Source organism: Vanellus vanellus (assembly GCF_965231255.1).
Source record: "Vanellus vanellus genome assembly, chromosome: Z".
NCBI lineage: Eukaryota > Metazoa > Chordata > Aves > Charadriiformes > Charadriidae > Vanellus > Vanellus vanellus.
In genome coordinates, this window is record NC_138908.1 from 89,302,187 (window position 1) to 89,317,555 (window position 15,369).

Here is a 15,369-nt window from a genome sequence, read left to right on the forward strand (position 1 = left end):
TTCTTTTCCGGGGGGAAGAAGAAGAAGAAGAAAAAAATTCCCCAACTTGGGTCTCCCGGGCAAGCCCCATCCACCTGGCTTGGTGCAGCTGGAAAGCAAAAACCCCTTTTTCCACGCTCAGAAGCAAAAATCACCAATTGTTGCGTGGTGGATAAGCGTTAAAAAGCCCCAAAGCTGAGCATTGTGGAAAAGTGAAGAAACACCCACGCCGGCGTGAGGAAAAGGTGGGTGCAGCGGCGGCAGTTTGGTGGCTCCAGAGTGGGCGAGTTGCGGAGAGTGGGGCGCCCCCCGTGAGTCCCCCGCTGTGGGTTGCCCCGGCCGGCTCCCCTGGGGGCGGTCCCCCCGGCGCAGGGGGGTTGTAGCCCTCCTCGGCCCCGCCCCCTGTTGCCATAGGCCCCGCCTCCCATGCTTGGCTGACCCCTGCCGGCCTCGGCCCCGCCTCCCTGGCCCCGCCCAGCCGTGCTCGGCCCCGCCTCCCTCGCCCCTGCAGCGGAGAGGTGCGCATGCGCAGTGCGGCGCGCGTCTGACTGCCCTCGCTGCTGCCACCAGGCGACCAAAAGCCGGTCCTGCACCCGGGCAGCCGCTCATGCGCAGTACAGCGCGATGGTGCGAGGGGCGCGCGCGCGCAGTACAGCGAGCTGCCGCGCGCTCGCTGCCGCCACCGTGCGACCGAACGCCGGTACTGCGGCCGGGGATCGGCGCATGCGCGCTACGGCGCGACGGTCTGCGCTCGCACCTGCCGCCTGGCGGCCGCAATCCGGTATTGCAGCCGGGCGGCCGCGCCCGCGCAGTACAGCGCTCTCGTGGGTCCCGCCTCCTTCTCGGCCTCTGCCGCGCCTCCCGCCCTCCTCGGCCCCGCCTCCCCGCTCGTCCCGGCCCCGCCTCTCTACCGATCTCAGCCCCGCCTCGCCACTAGCCCTCGGCCCCGGCTCCCTGCCGTCTTCCACCCCGCCTCCCCGCTCGTCTCGGCCCCGCCTCCCGGGCTACTCCGCCCCGCCTCCCCTGCGGCGGCTCTGCCGCCCCCCTCGCCTCGGCCCCGCCTCCCCGCTCGTCCCGCCCCGCCTCCCCCGTCTCGGCCCCGCCTCCCTGGCCCCTGCAGCGGAGAAGTGCGCATGCGCAGTGCGGCGCGCGTCTGACTGCCCTCGCTGCTGCCACCAGGCGACCAAAAGCCGGTCCTGCACCCGGGCAGCCGCTCATGCGCAGTACAGCGCGATGGTGCGAGGGGCGCGCGCGCGCAGTACAGCGAGCTGCCGCGCGCTCGCTGCCGCCACCGTGCGACCGCACGCCGGTACTGCGGCCGGGGATCGGCGCATGCGCGCTACGGCGCGACGGTCTGCGCTCGCACCTGCCGCCTGGCGGCCGCAATCCGGTACTGCAGCCGGGCGGACGCGCCCGCGCAGTACAGCGCTCTCGTGGGTCCCGCCTCCTTCTCGGCCTCTGCCGCGCCTCCCGCCCTCCTCGGCCCCGCCTCCCCGCTCGTCCCGGCCCCGCCTCTCTACCGATCTCAGCCCCGCCTCGCCACTAGCCCTCGGCCCCGGCTCCCTGCCGTCTTCCACCCCGCCTCCCTGCTCGTCTCGGCCCCGCCTCCCGGGCTACTCCGCCCCGCCTCCCCTGCGGCGGCTCTGCCGCCCCCCTCGCCTCGGCCCCGCCTCCCCGCTCGTCCCGCCCCGCCTCCCCCGTCTCGGCCCCGCCTCCCTGGGCCCTGCAGCGGAGAGGTGCGCATGCGCAGTGCGGCGCGCGTCTGACTGCCCTCGCTGCTGCCACCAGGCGACCAAAAGCCGGTCCTGCACCCGGGCAGCCGCTCATGCGCAGTACAGCGCGATGGTGCGAGGGGCGCGCGCGCGCAGTACAGCGAGCTGCCGCGCGCTCGCTGCCGCCACCGTGCGACCGAACGCCGGTACTGCGGCCGGGGATCGGCGCATGCGCGCTACGGCGCGACGGTCTGCGCTCGCACCTGCCGCCTGGCGGCCGCAATCCGGTATTGCAGCCGGGCGGCCGCGCCCGCGCAGTACAGCGCTCTCGTGGGTCCCGCCTCCTTCTCGGCCTCTGCCGCGCCTCCCGCCCTCCTCGGCCCCGCCTCCCCGCTCGTCCCGGCCCCGCCTGTCTACCGATCTCAGCCCCGCCTCGCCACTAGCCCTCGGCCCCGGCTCCCTGCCGTCTTCCACCCCGCCTCCCTGCTCGTCTCGGCCCCGCCTCCCGGGCTACTCCGCCCCGCCTCCCCTGCGGCGGCTCTGCCGCCCCCCTCGCCTCGGCCCCGCCTCCCCGCTCGTCCCGCCCCGCCTCCCCCGTCTCGGCCCCGCCTCCCTGGCCCCTGCAGCGGAGAGGTGCGCATGCGCAGTGCGGCGCGCGTCTGACTGCCCTCGCTGCTGCCACCAGGCGACCAAAAGCCGGTCCTGCACCCGGGCAGCCGCTCATGCGCAGTACAGCGCGATGGTGCGAGGGGCGCGCGCGCGCAGTACAGCGAGCTGCCGCGCGCTCGCTGCCGCCACCGTGCGACCGAACGCTGGTACTGCGACCGGGGATCAGCGCATACGCGCTACGGCGCGACGGTCTGCGCTCGCACCTGCCGCCTGGCGGCCGCAATCCGGTATTGCAGCCGGGCGGCCGCGCCCGCGCAGTACAGCGCTCTCGTGGGTCCCGCCTCCTTCTCGGCCTCTGCCGCGCCTCCCGCCCTCCTCGGCCCCGCCTCCCCGCTCGTCCCGGCCCCGCCTGTCTACCGATCTCAGCCCCGCCTCGCCACTAGCCCTCGGCCCCGGCTCCCTGCCGTCTTCCACCCCGCCTCCCCGCTCGTCTCGGCCCCGCCTCCCGGGCTACTCCGCCCCGCCTCCCCTGCGGCGGCTCTGCCGCCCCCCTCGCCTCGGCCCCGCCTCCCCGCTCGTCCCGCCCCGCCTCCCCCGTCTCGGCCCCGCCTCCCTGGCCCCTGCAGCGGAGAGGTGCGCATGCGCAGTGCGGCGCGCGTCTGACTGCCCTCGCTGCTGCCACCTGGCGACCAAAAGCCGGTCCTGCACCCGGGCAGCCGCTCATGCGCAGTACAGCGCGATGGTGCGAGGGGCGCGCGCGCGCAGTACAGCGAGCTGCCGCGCGCTCGCTGCCGCCACCGTGCGACCGAACGCCGGTACTGCGGCCGGGGATCGGCGCATGCGCGCTACGGCGCGACGGTCTGCGCTCGCACCTGCCGCCTGGCGGCCGCAATCCGGTATTGCAGCCGGGCGGCCGCGCCCGCGCAGTACAGCGCTCTCGTGGGTCCCGCCTCCTTCTCGGCCTCTGCCGCGCCTCCCGCCCTCCTCGGCCCCGCCTCCCCGCTCGTCTCGGCCCCGCCTCTCTACCGATCTCAGCCCCGCCTCGCCACTAGCCCTCGGCCCCGGCTCCCTGCCGTCTTCCACCCCGCCTCCCCGCTCGTCTCGGCCCCGCCTCCCGGGCTACTCCGCCCCGCCTCCCCTGCGGCGGCTCTGCCGCCCCCCTCGCCTCGGCCCCGCCTCCCCGCTCGTCCCGCCCCGCCTCCCCCGTCTCGCACCCGCCTCCCCACCCGCCTCGGGCCCGCCCCGAAGCGCAGCGCCGGTCCCGCACGGGCCGTTGCCGGACGCCGCCCCCGGCGGCGGGGGAGGGCCAGGACCACCGGGGAGACGAGCGGGCTCCTTCGGCGCGTGCGGGGGTGTCTCCCGCCCGCCGGCCGCCCGGCGCGCTGGCGGGGCGGGAGCTTCAAGCCGCCGCCTGCGGCAGGCTGCCGCTCCGCTGGAGGCGAGCCGGCTCCGGGTAGCCCCCGGGCGTTACCCGAGAGCTGACGGAAGGCAAGAGGGGAAGAAGGCGCGACGGTTTTCTTTTGTGCCGTCGCACACAAACCCATCCAGTTTTGAAGAAGAAAAAGCCGCGGGTTTGGTAAATCCGCCCCCGCTCCGCGCCGCGCAGGCGCGGCCGCACCTGCCCGTCGCCCCGGCAACGGCCCCGCGCCGCCGCCGCCACCGCTTCACCATGGCAACCGCTCCCGGGCGGATGGGCGGGAGGGCGGGCCAATCATAGCGCGGGTGCCACGCTCCGATTGGCCGAATTGCCTCGACGGGGTGGGGCGCGGCGGGGATTGACGGCAACGACGAGCCAATGGAGCGGGGCCTCCCAAAGAGGGGTGCGGGCGACGGCCAATGGGCGCGCGGCGAGGGCGGGCGGGGACGCTCCGGAAGCCGAGGGGGCCGGGGGAAAATGGCGCCCAGTTCGAAAGCGGCGCGGAGCGGGGCGGCGCGGGGGGAAAGCGCAGCCCGGCCCGCGGATCCAGTGCCGGCCCGGCCCGGCCCGCGGGCTCGCCGCGAGACAGCTGTGAGACAGCTGGAGCGCGTCAAGGTGAGCGGGGGGCAACGATGCGGGAGGGCCTGAGGGGGCCCCGAGGAAACATGGCGGGGCGGCTGTAGAGGGCCCTGAGGGGTGACGGGGGAGGGAAGGGGCGCTGAACGGGGGCCTTGAGGGGGTCTGGCGCAACGGGGGGCTTGGGAGGGGGCACTGTAGGCTCGGAGCGGGGCTGTCTGGGCCCGGCTCCCCGCGGGGTGCCTTGGGCCTGGGGAGTTTGGGGTGCGGGGCTGGCGGTGCCGGAGAAATAAAGGCCGAAAGGGCGATAGTGAAGCGGCGCCCGCGCCGTGCCGGCGCTTCCCCGCAGCGCGGTGGGGTCGGGCCCTCCGCACTTGCCCAGCGCTCCCCAAACGCGCCTGTGGGTCCTGGGGGTGGCGGGCTGTGGGGTGGCTGCGCTCGGGCTGGCCCTCAGCGTGGCCCGCGGGGACTGCCGAGGGGGTGAGGAAGCAGAGGGGGTGAGCCGCTTCGGGGCCCGAAACAGAGAGCAGGTCTTCTGCCCCGAGGGCTGGAAAGCAGGCTCCCGGGGCTGGTTTTGGGGTGCAGAAACAGGCGGAGTTGTGTGGCTTTGGGCTGAGGAGCAGGTTTTGGGGGCTTGAGAAGGGGCCCAGCAGCTGAGGTTATGGGCTCAGAAAGGGGTGCTAAACGAGCGGGTTTGGGGGTTAAGAGCAGACTCCGCTCTGGCTGGTTTTGCAGGGGCCGGGGGGGAGGCAGAGAGGAGTTGGGAGGCGTTGGGGGCTGCGGGGAAAAGCAGGGGGTGGGCAAGGTGCGCGGACCCTCCCCGCAGGTGGGGGTCTGGTGCCATGGGACCCCCGAGTTCAGGGGGGGTCGGCACGCAGCCGACTGAACTCCATGTCTCTCGGGGGGGAAAGGCGCTTTTCAGACCTGGCACACCTCTCCTCTTTGAATCTAGCTCTTCTTTGGACATTGCTGAGTATAGATATTAAGTAATTAATCATAGCAACTTATTGATATTTATACTGTGTAAAGCCACGGTGTTTAACCCTAACCCTCAAGTCAGGATGCTGATTGGTTGACGACCTCGTCAACAGCCCAGACTATTGCAAGTAGCTGGAGCTGGGAAGAAGGAGTTGAAATCAGCTGGAGCTTCAGTGCAGAGCCGGGGCTTCAATTAGCCAGAGCTTGGCAAGCAGGAGCTGGAGGGAGATGGGGTGTCCTCTGTCCGGAGCACGCATTAGGCAGAGGCAAGACTCCCGGCAGCGGTAATGAGCAGGAGCTGCAATTAGCCGGAGCGTGTGTCGGCTGGAGCAGCCGCCGGCCAAACTGCACTTCCCGCAGGGCTGAAGAGCGGCCGGGTGCAGGCTGGGCTGTCCCAAGCGAGGAGCTGCGAGCAGATGGGAGGCGAGCGGTGTTTCTGCCGACGGGGAGCCCGGCCTCTTGCCGGTGGGGTTAAATCCCCGCCAGGCACCTGTCTGGGCCCCGCTCCCGAGGGCAGAGGTATGGTGGGGGTCCCCCGGCTTGTGCCTGTTGTGTGGCCGCAACAAAGAGGGTCATTTCTCGCCTCCTCTTTTCCCAGTGTCCCCTTGTGCGTCCCGGGAAGAAAATCCTGTGGGATTGATTCTGCCAGCTGCTCAGGTAATTGCAGGCGTGGGGCTGGGGGAGCGGGGAGACACGTTTGCGAGTTCAGGGGCGCTCCGGGTACTCCACGTCGAACGGGCAGAAAGGGCAAGTTTGCTGCCAGCGCAGAAAAGCTGATGCAGGACTGCAGTGAACAGAGTGTGCCTCCTTCCCGGATTGGTGCCTGGCTAGTTAGGAATGTCTTCCTTTGGGGTGAAAGAGCCACCTTTCCTCTCGCATAAATTAAGAGCTGCCCGATACCTTCTTTAGGGTCCGGTGTTTCCCTTCTGTTTGTTCGTGCTAATTTTATGGGCAAGTTGGAAATAGCCTTTTCTCTTTCCCTGCGTAACTGAATCGTTAGGAGTCTGTGGCGCGAGCATGGTTAATTTTGGAGCACCTAGGTGCCAGTGGAAACGTAATGAATGAAACGTGATGGAAACTGATGTTTTGCTTGGTTTTCACTCAACTTTTTCTTTTTCTTTGAGTGTTGATGGCATGTTGTCCTGTGGCTCAACCCACCTTCTGTTGCGTGGAGCCTCCGATCTAGGGTTTTTAAGTCAGAGTGTTAGCGCGGAGACAGACACATGACCAATTTTCTTCGGTTCTAAGGCAAGAGGGCCATCCTGCACTTACTGAGTCCAACTGCTTGGAAAAATACCCCACGGGTCTCTTCCAGCTACCCAGCTTTTGGGTTAATACTCCTAGAGCCAGTCTCCCTCTTCCATGAACGAACAGTGGAAATCCTTTTGCCAAGTCTGGGAGGCCCAAAGCAGGAGCCGTTCTCCATGCTGGTTTTAGTTTTTCAAAAGCTTCTTTCTGTGGTTTATTCCAAATAAACATAGGTGACTTTTGGGCCTCGTACAGCGGTTTAGCCCTGAGCCCATAATCCATTATCCATAACCGACACCACCCCGTCATTCCCAGGAAGGTTCTCAGCTCATGCAAGTTTCGGGGTTCTGGAATGGCGCGTATAGCTTCGACTCCATTTATGCCCAGTTTTCGCTGTCCCTGTGAAATTTCACAACCCAAATACAGTACTGCTTGGCATGCTATTTGTGCTTTTTCCTTAGAAACTTTATATCCATTTAGTCCCAACTGATTCAGTATTGCTATTGTGACTTTTATGCACTGGAGTTTATTTTCAGTAGCTATAAAAATATCATGCACATATTGCAACAGCAAATATCGTGACCTCGGTACCTTACTGTCCTTTTGGGTTGTCCAGGTCTCCAATTCTTTAGCCAGTTGAGTCTTAAAAAGCGTCGGGCTGTTCTTAAATCCTTGAGGAAGTCGGGTCCGGGTTAGCTGTGTTTTTCGTCCGTTGTAGGGGTTTTCCCATTCGAATGCAAACAATTTCCTGCTATTTATGTCAAGTGTGGAATGCAGAAGAAAGCATCTTTTAAATCAATTACTGTAAACCACTTATACTTTTCTTTCACAGATGTCAACAACGTATAGGGGTTTGCTACCACCGGGTGTATATCTTTTGTGATTTCATTTATTGCTCTTAAATCCTGTACTAGTCTATACTCGCCATTTGGCTTCTTTACGGGAAAAATAGGTGTATTGTCTTCTGATTCACATTCCTCTAAAATCTTATATTTCATGAATTTCTCTATGATCTTCACAATTCCTTGTCGAGCTTCTCATTTCAATGGATACTGCCTAATTCTTACTGGGGTCGCTCCTTCTTTTAATTCCACTGCCACGGGTGAGGCTGCTTTTGATTTCCTGGGAATTTCGGTCTCCTTCAGACTGTAGGTATCACTGCCTCCTCTGCCTCTTTAGGGATATGCCTTTTTGCTTGATCTTTAAGCACCAATATTTGCCCAGTCTTTGATTCTGGAATTTGCATTATCAATTCCCCGTTTTCAAAAATTATATTTGCATTTAACTTTGCTAGTAAATCCCGTCCCATAAGGGGTATTGGACACTCTGGCACATATAGGAACTCATGAGTTCATTCTTTTCCCCTAAATCTTAAATCCAGGGGTGTTGTAGAAATGGCCTTTCTTCTTCTTTCCCTGTGGCACTTACAATGGTAATTGTCTTTTCCCCCAAGCCCCCACATAAGTTATTTTAAACTGAGTATGTTGCTCCTGTATCAACTAAAACTTTCACTTCCCTTCCTTCTAGTTCCATTTTCACGAGGGGCTGTTTCTCAAACTAAAGAAAAGATCCACATATGGTACTTCATCCCCTTTTCCTTCTCTTCTACAAAACAGCGTTAACTGTAAAATAGTATTATAGTTCAAAGTTCCATTTTCGGGTCACTTTTCTTGATCTTCTAGTTTATATTGAGGCCACCGATCGTTACAAGATTTGATGAACTTATCTTTCCGAAATGCTTGTTCGAACTTTCCCTCCTTCCAATGATTCAAAATACAGCCTAAGGGAGTTGCTTTAGGTATTTCTGGCGTTGTCAAATTACAGTACCAACCAACAAGGTACAACAAATCAAACGGAACAATTCACAGTAATAGCAGCAAATACCAGTCTCGCAGACTGGGTTTTAAGTAATAGTCGCGAGCACCAGTCCCGCGGACTGGATTTTCATTTCGGCAGATATTAGTCCCGCAGACTAAATATTACCAATTGCCAATCTTTCCACTGGACTTACGATCAACCAACCAACCAACCAATATTACTTTACGATTCGGATTTTCACAGTTGCGCAACTCTTACCGTTTATTCCGTTACCATACCATACCAATTGCCGAACCTGCAGGGCTTTCGCCTTGTCTGACGGACGGCGCCTAGGCTTACCACCCGGAGCTCCGTAGCCCAACCAAGCGCAGCTTTCCCCGCGCCTGACTGGCAGGCTTTTACCTACAGCGGTACCGTTACTGTTACTAAAATAAAGCACCTTTCCTTGCCCTATCAGAGGTCCGTCGTGAGCAGCGGAGGTCGGTCGCGGCTGATGGCTCCCCGAGAATTTCTCGGCGCCGGCTGGAGCAGGATCAGTACGCGATCCGCCTCAGCAGTACTCGCGAGGTCCCATCTGGGTCGCCAAAACTGTTAGCGCGGCGACAGACACGTAACCAATTTTCTTCGGTTATATGCGGTGCTTTATTTCAAGGCGCCGGGAACCAGGGGTACGCACCCAAATCTGGCTCCAAAGACGGCCTTGCCGAACACTCATTTTATACTCTTTTGGTTACATAATCTCATACACATTCAACAGGTATTGCTACATTATCTTATACGTATGCATTACGGATTGCTTCATCTTATTGCGACATCAGCCTCCTCCTCTGCGCGTGCTCGTCTTCCTCCTGGTGGTCGTCGGTGGTCGTCGTGATGAAGTAAGAAGTCTTCCTCAGATGAAGTAAGACGTCTTCCTCACCTTGTCCTTTTCACCTCACTCCTTTTGACTCTATTCCAGTGCCTGTTTTCTGCCGAGTTCTTCAAGCTTCATTTTCAAGGTCCAGCTTGACCCTCTGGCATGCCGTGTACTTTTTCATCTAGGTACCTAAAGATCTGAGAATCCATTCTTTTCCTTACGGTTTACTACATTTCCCATCACCATTGGTTACCTTTGTTCAGTTACTGCGGTTATACCTTACAACCACACCTGGTATATAAAATACAGCTCACTGCTTAACTCTTTTGTTTCCTAACAAGAGAAGCTTGTCCTTCCAGAAAAGGACCGGTCGTTGGGCAGATGGAGGGGTAGGCTCGGAGAGTCGCTGAAGTACACGGTCAGCGTTACGGCCAAATGTCACTTAACCTTGCGGTTCCCTTTCACTCCTTTCCCCCCAGCTCCCTCAGGGCTGGGAGGTTTTGGTTTGGTTTTTTTTGCGGGGCTTGTGGGTTTGTGTGGGGCATGCGCGTGGTTTCGAAAGCAGAGCGCGGTGTTGCCTGGTGGCAGCCTGCAGAGCCCTTTTGCTGCCTGACCTCCCCTTTTTCACCCCGCTCTCAGGGCTGTAACTTTCCTTTGGCTGATTTGAGCAGAGCAATGAAGTGCCTTGCCTGTGTAAATGTGCTGGTGATACCAGGAAGGGAAGCGCTTGGACCGGTAGTGAAAAACTTGGCTCCGAGTAGGATTTCTGAAGGCAGAACAACAACAGCAGCGGGAAGCAAAGAGCGAGTTCCCCCCGAACTGGGTGTGTGTCAAAGCCGTGAAAGTTTTATTGCCAAATGTTGTTTGGCAGTACCTTCCAAGGGGCTCTCTTTGGTAAACGTAAATTTTCAGGAGGTTCAGGGTTGTGTGTGGCAAAACGCGTCCCTCTGTCTGCGTGCCCCGCTCCACAAGCGTCCGTCGGCGGGGCGGTCGGTCCCCGCTCTGGGTATTGGCACGGTGGTGCTGCGATATTGTCCTGGTTTGAGCGACACGGGACTAATTTCTCTACTAATACTCGGTGCAGGGATGAGGAATCCAGGTGCAGGGATGAGGAGGAGCGAGAGCCGGGCACTTGACCCAAGCCGGCCAACAGGATTATTTCGTACCATCAGCGTCGCATTCCCTATAAATTAGAAAGTTTGCTGCGAAGCTCTCTCTCTCCCTTGATGGCTGCGATCCCGAGAACTTCGTGCCCTGGTGCCGGACCCCCGAGGCCTTCCCCTCCTCCTGCCGTCGTAGGGCTCGCAGTGTCCGACGTTTGCTGTCCGCTGCTGGGAGTGCACAGCTTCCTACGGATAGAATGGGCTGAGTATAATCTTTGCGTATTCTGTGTGGGTATCGGGATCAATATTGGTTCTTTAGTGCTATTAATGTTGTTTGTGGAATCCTACTCTCTTAAATCTGTTCATACTTCGCCCCCCCGGGTTTCCTTGTTTTTTCCCAATGCCCTTTCCCGGGTGGGGAGGGGTCATCGGGTGATAGAACAATTGTCTAAACGGCAAGAAGTTGTTACGGGTCTCTCAAAGCGTAACAGATGTTTAGACCTAACAGAGGGGTTCCGGAAGGGAAGGAGAAAGCGTTCTCAGCCCTGACAGAAAACAGGCAGACCCTCTTCTCTGTCTGCGGCTTTCCTGTGTGCGCGAGATGAAGCTGTTTTATTTTTCTCCCTTGTTCCTGGTCTGAATAGCTCTGAAGCTGCTGCCGCGGGTTTGCAATTTGCGTTGCTGCGTGTTTGTGGAGTTCTCGTTATGGATGACTTCTGCTGTGGCCGAGTGTCAGGAGGCGGTTTTCGGTTTAAAGCTTCAGCAATGGCATCCGCTGAAACCAGCGTAGGTGAAGCTGATCCTGCGCGTGCGGCTGCGCTCGCAGGGGTGCTCGGGTGCTCCTCGTGCAAAGAGCGAGGTGCGCGTGGGCACCGGCAGGGTTGCGCTGGGGTCTGGGCGCGTGCCGTACTCCTGCTTTTGGGAGACGGCAGAGAAGGCGGAGGGCAGTCGAAAGCTGGCAGGGACCCTGCGCAGGTCTGATGGCGCAATGGCAGTTTTAAAAGCTCGTGACCGTCTGGAGAAAGAGCCTGGAAGAAATCGTTGCCTTTTTGGCAGGAGGCGGTTCAGCGGGCCGGCCGGTGGGTCGCTGTACCCTTGAACAAAAATGTTCACCTTGGGCCGTCTAGGGTGAGGAAACCTTGGCTGTACGTAGGCTTGAGAAAACGCGCCTGTCCGTGTCTGTCACCTGCGTGCAGCCGGGAAGGTGGCTCTAGTGCAACTGAAGCTGCCGGTGAGTCAACGAAAGGCAGGGTGGTCTGAAAAATGCAAGAGCTCTCGTGGCCTGCCCCAAGAAGCGTCCCAAAGGCGATGCCAAGTACTTTTTCCTCCACTCAGCTGTCGTCTGGGCAAACCTTCAGGGAAGAAGGCAGCTTGAGATTCCTACCTGGCTTTGCGTTCACGGTTTTTTTCCTCTCTCGGCAGGTTGTCAACGGCCAGCCTTTCTCCGCGGTCACCCTTTCTTCTGCCGTGACGGTACGGGACAGACGGAAAGGATCCAGAGTGCTCTGCCAGGACCAGGTACGTCTCCCATGCGCGTCTGCGTTTTTCCTAAGGTCCTTGTCGTGGGGGCTTTGAAGTGAACGCGAAGGATGTGCTGACTCTCCTCCCGTAGTTTTTCGATGAAATATTTGAACGCGAACACCAACAATAAGGTGTGTTCCGGAGCACGTTGCGCCCATGCAAAGCTTGCTTCCCTCCGCTTATGTTCTCCTCCCGAAAGCGTCATGTCTTTCTGTGTGCTTACCGTTAACTGGCACTGTGAGAATAATGTTGCGCTGAAAGAGGCAAGAAAGGGTTCGCAAGGGTTCAGATGTTCCGAAGAAAGAGACTTTGTTTTCGTGGTAAAAGCTTTATGCTTTTTCAGTCCACAGGTTTTTAAAATAGCTTCCAGTAGTCCTGGATAACCTTACTGAGATACTAGCTTCTATACGCAAAGCAGTCGAGGCCAGAGAAGGGACAGGGACAAAGCGGGACAAAGCAGGGTGGCTTCTGCGTGTTTTCCGGGCTTTGCCAGGAAGCACTGGCAGCCTTGTAAGTGGTGACAGCGGGTCCCGATGTGTTTTTGGTGAGCTACTGCTTCCCTAATGGCCTTATTTGGCAACGAGACTTTGCACTCTTTCTCTTTTTTTTTCCTGTTTGATTAGGGTTTTTTGTTGTTTTTTCTTTTTTTTTTTTTTTAAGAAAACTAAAGTCCACGGCCCGTCTTCTGAATTTGGTGGCATCGCCAGTCTTTGGGTTCTCAGTCGTACCAGGCGAGGTATCATAAACACGCGTTCCTCTGCGCGCTCAGCAGAGCCGAAAGCATCAGTCCATCTGCCGGTCCTTTTTGGTAGCCTTATGGATTGCGGGAGCGGGGATTTGATGCCCTCCCCTCCCCCCCGGTAAAACCCTATGGGGGCTTTTTCATCTTGCTGATTTTTCTATCCTAAATTAAACTTTTAAAACGGTTAAAATTGTAGAATTTACAAACGTCCTTGCGTTGTTTAAACTGCAGCTGCCAAATGGCTGTAGCATACAATGTATTCGGTGTCCTTTGGCAATGAGGTATTTGTTCTAAAGCTTTAAAAACAGGGCCGTCTTTTAAAAAGATTACATTTAAACGTTTAAGAAAGGAAATGTTTAAAACCAAGTGTTTAAACAAAGGATACGTTTCAAAAGGGACAGTTGAATGTTAGCGGTTTTTTATTGCCAATCTTCAGAGGGAGCGCTCTGGAGTTCTTGGTTTCTGTCCGGCTGTCAGCAGCGCGTTTCCCCGGCGGTTCAGCAGCATCTCTCCTGGGCAGGGCAGCCGGCCAGACGTCCCCGCTAATCCTGCGGCACCCAACTCCCACCCCCCCCCGAGTCAAATTATAGCTGTGTATTTTGGAGATGGATGGTTTAATGGTATGGATTGACAGCTGGGCAAGTTCATTTAGTGCCAAAGGAAAGTCAAATACTTTTATACTATAAGTATCTTATTGCAGAGAGAGCGAGCGAGAGATCTCTAAGCATACGTGCACCTCTTCAGCGTAGAGTGAAGGACTGAGCTTTGTTCGTTCTTGTTCATTGCGCTCTTCGGAGTTTTACCCTTCCCTTTTGGCTGTACTGACCCAGCAAGGTGCGCAGCGGCGGCGGCGGCGGCAGCGTGAGGGCTGTAGCTGTTTGAGGGGGTCCGTCGCGTCGATTCTGGTCACGGCCCAGCCCCGTGCGGCAGCCTGGCAGGGGCAGGTCCCCGCGGCAGCGCCGTGAGGAAGGCAGGAGGGGTTTCCCAGAGCCAGCCCGAGGGTTTACTGTCGTGCTCAGAATGGCAGCAGGCGGCGCTTAGTCTTAATACTGACCGGGAGAGTTCCAGTCGCTCTGGCTTTGAAAGGCCGCGCTGTATTTGGCGCTGAGCTGTTTCCCTACAGGAGTCCTCCTGTGGCTGCGCTGCCGCCCCGTGCCTCGGTGTGAGGGAATTCCTCTGCTTTCTTCTGTGCTCTTTGTTAATCTGCTGAAATATAATTGGGGCTTTTGGTGTTTCAGGTGTCTCGCGAGGCTTAGGTTCTGAGCAATGCCCGATTTGGCATTAAAAGTCCGGTGGCGTTCAATATGTACTATCAAACTATCACGATTACGGAGGCACTAATAGCAGCACACACAATCGGATCAAGCGGCGTCCCCTGAACCAGCACAGCCACACGTAAGGATTTGGGTGGCGTTCACTAGGAACTCTCACGGCTAGATTGGTGAAAAGTGTCGTTTATTGAAGCGACAGAGGCACAAGTTCTTTTGGAGTGCCGGTGATAGTGACTGTCTGCAAAGCCCGTGCGAATACGAAAGATGTTAGTGATACAGCCTGGCTACGAATGCGCTGAGTTCTAAAACAACTCTGTAGAGATTTCTAAGTTTCCCGGGGAAGCACTTGGCATAGCCGAGCGTTCGAATCTTCCCCACGAGCGTCCTTGTGGGGGGGAGGAGAGGCTCAGCCCGTCGACAGACGCCAGCAGTCACGGGTGGTCGGCCATGGCATTTCCCTGCCCGCGTTGGTATCTTCCCTGACATCCCTCCTCTCTGATGCTATTTTCATACTCTTTGGTTTTTTTATTTATTTATTTTTTTTACCTTTCAGGTGGAGCCTGATGGACTCTAGTCATACCTACTTGTGTTAAGATTGGTGTAAAATTCTCTCGCTAGGCTTTTAAAGGTATAGACTACGAAAAATTCAGAGCGTGGACTCCGTGAGGAGCGGTCGCACCTCGGAGGCGGGTAGCTTTTGGGATGGAGGTGTGTTTTGGTGTTACAATGACGTTATAATGAGCAAAGTTCACCCAAAGGATAGCATTTTGTCCAAAATGACAGATGGTTGGCTCAGGGTAACAATTAGGCAGCTTATCAGTTCCATAAGGCCTTCAGGGGTTCCATTGGATCGCAGAGTTTGGCCGCGGCATCTCCACTCCGCTCCATCCGCCGCGCTGTTTTTCCTCAGAGTTGGCGCACCGGACTCCCCCGATGTCGTCGACATCTAAGGTTGCCTCGGGGACCTTTGTGAAACGCATCCTTTGCACAGCAGCTGCACTCTGCCCTGGAGAGTTTCCTCCACGCTGCGCTTTTCTTCAAAATGGGACATTACCTTAATTTCTAAGTCACCTCCAGTAATGATCCCACACCAGGTTTGCCTGCCGGTGGCCGAGCGGCCCGAGGGGACTGGACCAGCCCTGGGTCCGCTGTCTTTGTGCCTTTTTTGGGGGGGGGGGGATAAAAAGGATGTGTGTGTGTGTGGGTGATGATGTCATTTGGGGCAGCCCAGGGGCCCTGAGGGAGCGTGGGCAGTGATGCTGCGGAGGAGCAGGTGAGTGGGGGATGGGGGGGTCACACGGGGGTTGCCTGAAAAGAGGAGGATCACAGCCCCAAAATGTCTGAAAATTCGGGGGGGGCAGGATTAGCAAACTTTAAAACCTGTAAATATGGGCGTGAGGTATTGAAATAAAGAAAAATCTCACATTTTAGTCTCTCTTAATAAATGAATATTCATTGCTTTACATAGGAGGAGTTTGGAATAAACCCCTAGATCTACTCTGTTACGTAAAGGATTTTAGACTATAAAAAGGTGTGTCC

The 15,369-nt window shown here is 58.3% G+C and overlaps 1 long non-coding RNA gene across 2 annotated transcripts; it reads left to right on the forward strand.

Moving 5' to 3' along the window:
* Positions 1–5,867: 5,867 nt before the first annotated feature.
* LOC309683392 lies at positions 5,868–15,029 on the forward strand. Of its 2 annotated transcripts, none has more exons than XR_014270203.1 (3): positions 5,868–5,928; positions 11,719–11,814; positions 13,798–15,029. It is a non-coding gene; the product is annotated as an uncharacterized lncRNA (long non-coding RNA). The 2 variants fall into 2 exon arrangements; XR_014270204.1 differs by lacking the exon at positions 5,868–5,928 and adding an exon at positions 9,129–9,238.
* The last annotated feature ends 340 nt before the right edge of the window (positions 15,030–15,369 follow it).